This window comes from Diabrotica virgifera, chromosome 7 (genome assembly GCF_917563875.1).
Source record: "Diabrotica virgifera virgifera chromosome 7, PGI_DIABVI_V3a".
Lineage (NCBI taxonomy): Eukaryota > Metazoa > Arthropoda > Insecta > Coleoptera > Chrysomelidae > Diabrotica > Diabrotica virgifera.
Genome location: NC_065449.1, coordinates 245,324,215 through 245,330,214, shown reverse-complemented (window position 1 = coordinate 245,330,214; position 6,000 = coordinate 245,324,215).

The following is a 6,000-nucleotide window of genomic DNA, read 5'->3' as shown; positions in this document are numbered from 1 at the left end:
ATTGGTCAAATAGTTTAAAAGTTATTTAATTTGTTTATCCCAAATTAATTTTTTTTGCAACACCAAGTCAGAAAATTATGAGGTTACAGGAATACTTCGGACAGTTTATGAAAGGAGAACATAATTTATACTATTAACTTAATAAAAAAAAATGACAAAAAGTAATTTTAAGTAGTGTAAAATTATTTTGCAAAAACATGTCGATTTTTGGCTTACTTAAAAACAATTAGAATAACTTTTTAACCGTTGCCCGTAGAAAAATTATTTTTTCATATTTAGAAAGACTGAATTTTTATACACATTTAGAAAGAAAAACAATTGTCCTAGGACAATTAGAGACGAAGTTAGCCCTCCCCCCTTTTTAATTCACATGTTCTTGCAAAATATTTCTGCAATACATTAGAACTATTTTTTGTCATTTTTTTTTTAATTAAACTACCAGTGTAAATCTTCTTCTTTCATAAACTATGCAAAGTATTACTGTAACTTCATCATTTTCTGACTTATAGTGTTGAACTAATTTGGGATAAACAAATTAAATAACTTTTAAACTATTTGACCGATTGCTTTGAAATTTATGGTATGATTTAAGCGCCAGAAGTCTCAGCATTCCGTGTAATAAGAAGGTTCTAAGTTAATTTTTACATAAGTTATGATTATTGATAAAAACTCAAAACTTATGATTTATTTTGCAATTTTCTAAGCAACCAATACGGATAAACATATTCAGCGAACTCCATATTAAAGTTTTTTATACGATTTATGAGTTTCTTACTCTCAAATTTGTTTAAAATGCTAACTTTTTGTAATAGACGAAAAAAGCGAAAATTTACCGTTTTTGATCTTCATTTGTTTATATCTATGTATATCATCAAAATCGGCTGTGGAAAACATAATATGTTATTATTATAGATGTCCATTAGGGTGGAACGAAAAGATAGGAAAAAACAATTTCTTTTTCAAAGAACTTTCTAATGGCACTCGAAAGTTGCCTTATCACGTCTACAATAAAACTACAAAATATTTTTGTTCTAGGTTTACATCTTGAGGTGCCGCAAGAGCTCTGAAGAGATAGGTTTTTAACAGAAAATTTCAAATATTTTATATATTTAACCTGGTGCCGTAGCTAACATATCTTAGTCAAATATTGTTTCTAATAACAGTTAACACTGCTATCATTGCTATATGTATACATTGCTATAAAATTTCTTTAGTTACAATATTCATATCAATACTTAAATAAATTGTTTTTTTGTCTCAAATTTGGGCATAATTTTTGGGAAGCAATATTTGCTCTAACAAAGCCATTTTTTTCAAGACCACACAAACTAAGAGATGACTCAGACACAAGCTTTATTACTCTTTTCACTGCCTGTGTATGACAGGGAAAATACGGAAAATCCCCACACTGCACCTGACAACTAGGGTCTCTTGCTTCACTTATATACTTTTTTAAGCCCTCGTCAGTTATCTGTTTTGTCACAGGAGGCTCAGTAATTTCTTCTTTCGTTCAGTTAATTATATCAATGTAGTCATTGGCATTGAAGTTAAGCTTCGGAAAAACAAACTTCCTTACACCAGTTATGAGTTACGATCTTGCCTTCAAAAGTCGCCGCAGACATAGCTCCCTTATGTGTTTTCTCTTGTCACATAACATGCAGAAAAGCAAATTTTGTGGGCGAGAGAAGTAATCATTCCTTTGAATTACTGGATCAATTATTTGGAGATATTCCTCACAAAAATAACGTGAAAATTTGATGAGTCTGCATAGATCTTTTGATATATTTATGCAAAATGGTTTCAGTTTTATCTGAAACCAGACTGTTTGAAGGATTCTCTGCTGCAACATATAACCGAAGAAGGCGATTGCCTAACGTAAGCCATAGTGAATAAGCTAATTTCCCAGGGGTTTTTAAAGAAAGATCAGAAAGACATGCACCACTGGAGATTTATTTCCACATTTCAAGTAAACATTTTTGATCTGTGCTTAGATCACACTTAATCACTAAAATAGGGAGATTGTTTTGTATGGGAGCGAAATTAACCACAGGAAGCTGATTTCAAGTTCTTTGCCTAAAAGCCCTCCAAATTCATTAGGGCCTTTAGTTTTTCCATCGAGTATGCAAAACAAATGGCGCAAAGGCAATTCATTAGTATAGAACAAATAAATCAGCCACTTCAGCGATTTAGGCTTTGTTCTATTAAAGCAATTACATCATTATTAACACCGGTGTTAGTGACAGTTCCATCACAGCCAACAGCTGTTATATTTAAAATGCTCAAAGGATTGTCACCTTTAAAATTCTCCATTATGCTATCTTTTATAGCATCACCCGTTCCGGAAGCAGGAGTTATATGCACTAGGAAAGTTGATTCAGGTTCCTCTACTATTGAAATTTGCTCTTCTCATCATCATCATCAGCCCATAGTCGTCCACTGCTGAACATAGGCCTCCTCGAAAAACTTCCATTCAGATCTATCCTGCGCTGCTGCAATCCAGTTGGTACAAATCCTCTTTATGTCGTCAGTCCATCTTGTGGGTGGTCTTCCCGGGTTTCGTCTATCCGCTCTCGGTCTCCATTCCAAGATTTTTTTGGTCCACCTATCATCTTTCATTCTAGCGACGTGTCCTGCCCACTTCCATTTAATTTTGGCTATGTGTTTTATTATGTCTTCTACACCACTTCTTCTACGAATTTCTTCGTTTCTTACCCTATCTCTTAACGTTATGCCCAACAATGATCTTTCCATTCTACGTTGCGTCACTTGTAGTTTTCGTGCAGATGTCCTTGTTAGGGTAAGTGTCTCTGCGCCATATGTAAGAACAGGCAGGACACATTGATTAAAGGCTCTTCTTTTTAAGCTGATAGGTATATCACCTTTAAAAATATCACGTAGTCTTCCATATGCTGCCCATCCCAGAGTTATTCTTCTTAGCAGCTCAGCAGTTTGATTGTCTCTGCTAATTTTTACCGTATGTCCAAGGTATATGTAGCTGTCAACAACTTCAATTTCGACGTCTTCTACCTTTAAAGGATGGCTCGGAACTAAATTCGTCATCATTTTGGTCTTTTGGTAATTAATATTTAGACCTACTTTACGTGCTGCATTGCGGAGTTCATTCAACATATCATTGGCAGTTTTTAGGTCATCTGAAATCAGAACAATATCATCTGCGAATCGTAGATGACTGAGCATCTCACCATCGATATTTATTCCTTTATTTTCCCATTCCAGTGATTTCAAAGCACGTTCAAGTACAGTAATGAACAACTTAGGCGACATAGTATCTCCCTGTCGAATACCTCTCCTGATATATATCTTATTGGTAGGACCGTGCAGATTTATAGTTGTTGTAGCATTTCTGTATATATTTTCTATAATATTGGTGTACCTATGATCAATTCGACACTCTTCCAATGCCTTAAGTAGTGCGGGTAATTCGATAGTATCAAACGCTTTATGGAAGTCTATAAACGTTAGAACTAGAGGTCTATTATATTCAATTGATTTTTCAATCAAGACTTTGAGGCACTGTAGGTGGTCATTTGTACCGTAGTTGGGGCGAAAACCAGCCTGTTCTTTTGGTTGGTACAGCTCAAATTTTGCTTCCAATCGATTGGTTATTATTCTGGTGTACAGTTTGTATAAATGGTTGAGTAGAGAAATTGGCCTGTAATTCTCTAGGTTCATGTTGTCACCCTTCTTATGCATAAGAATTGTAATTGAGTTATTCCAAGCTATAGGAATTTTTTGGCTATACAAGCAGAGATTGAAGAGGTCTTGTATTTTTTTCAGAAGAGAAGTTCCGCCAAGTTTTATAGCTTCTGTAACTATTCCATCATCTCCCGGAGCCTTGTTGTTTTTCATTTTTTGGAGTGCATATTGTATCTCATCTTGACTAATTTCTGGAATATCCTCAGATCCCTGGTTTTGTACCGTGTGTCTATTTTCTGGATTTATGACATTGTTAACTTGGTTTGTGTATAATATAGTGTAGAACTCTTCGACTATTCCTAGTATTTTCTGTCTGTCTGTTGTTATCTCACCATTTTTATCCCTAAGCTGGAAAATTTCTTTTCTACTTGTCGTCATTTTTCGTCTCATTACCTTCATGCTCCGGTTTTGCTCTATAGTCTGTACTATTTTTTCATGTTTAAATTTCCTAATATCTCTTCTCACAGCTTTCGATATGTCTTTATTGAGTGCCCTAATGGTTTGTGGATCAATGTCCCTTTCACTTTTTAACTGTCTTCTTTCTGTTATTTTGTGTTGTGTTTCTAAAGTGATCTTTTCATCTCGTTTGGTCTTTGGGCAAAAACGTGCTTGTGCCAGTTTAAGTGTATCAACTATTTGTTTGTTCAACTCATCGACATCGTTTGATATTATGGTGTGATCAAGAGTGTTATTAATGTAGTCTCCAAATGCTGTTTCGTCTTGTGGGCGTGTCCAGTGAAAGTATTTCTTTTTTAATATATGGCTTCTATCTAAATGAGTTGGTATCTCAATGGTAGCTCTAACCATCCTATGGTCAGTGTTTGTCGAGAATCTATTAAGAACGGTCACATCTCTAAATATAAATTTTTTATCTGTAATAAAATAATCTATTTCGTTGCGGGTATTGCCGTCTGGGCTCCTCCATGTCCAGCGTCTGTGTAGCTTTTTGTAGAAAAAGCTATTCATTTGATAAAGATTATTCTCTAGTAGAAATGACAAAAGCATTTCACCTCTCTCATTTCTACCCGGACTTCCGAAATTTCCCAGAGATATTTCCGATGCATCTAACTGTGTTCCCATTTTTGCGTTGAAATCACCACCTATGACAGTGTAGTGGGCATTATTCTCTCTTATGGCTTCTAATATATCTTCGTAAAATTGTTTTGCTCTTCTACTATAGAAGAACAATTGCTCTTCTACTATAGATATAATGTTAAATTATATTAATGAATGAAGTAAATATTTACTATTAAATATTTCTTTAAATGTGAAATTCAAGTTCAAACTTTGCCAGTTTTAGTAAAAAGAAATATTGGATTGTTGAAAGTTAAAACTAAAATTATCAAAAAAGAGTAGGTTTAGAGTGTGTATTTATCATTTAAAATAGGAATGAAGACATTACAATCACCAAACCAAAATCATCAAAATTTGCAAAATTTAACTAAAAATTCCAATTTTCAACCCTTTTGCGGCACCTCTAAAAATATTTTGTTGGAAAATTATTTTATTTGTGACTTAACAATGGCTCTAGGCAACTTTCTATTACTATTATACATTGATATAATAAAAACATTTTTTTCGTTCCACCCTAATGTCCATACTACTCAAAAAATTTGGTTTCGGCCTGGAGGGGGTTGTGTCACCAACAGGATATTTTTTTTCCTTATTTCTCTGAACTAGTGCTCGAGGATGGTCACACCGTGTTTTCATTGAAAATATAGGATACTATGAGCTGATTACAAAGGAATATACCGGTTATGAGGGGTTATAAATAAGGGAGTGTCGATGAGCTAAAAGTCAAATAAACATACCAAAATTATATTCTAAAAAGATGTTCATATTTTCTAAAAAAAAATATGCGTAGGTTATAGCCAAATTGCATATTAATTATTATATATGTCCGTGTTTAAAATTTTTCGTTGAATAACACAACCCAGATGCCCTCAAAATAAAAATAAAATATTTAATTAAAAGAAATAGAAAAAAAAAATTTATTATTTTTCAAGTTAAATTGTGATTTATTTCCCAATTAGAATGGTAAATCAGTTTTCCGCCGAATTATTAAGTTGGTATTGATTAGGTGAAGGTATTGAATCCTTTATAGTTGGTAGTTTATGTGTAATTTATTCAAAAATAACAATAAATGATAAAACAGGCAAAAGAACAATGTATTGAAGAGAAACGCAAAGATATTGAGGACCTTCAAAAAAGATAGGAACTATTTAATCTCCACAAGCAATTGTGCTACTATGGTATGCGGTCTACCTGTCCCTATCTATCATA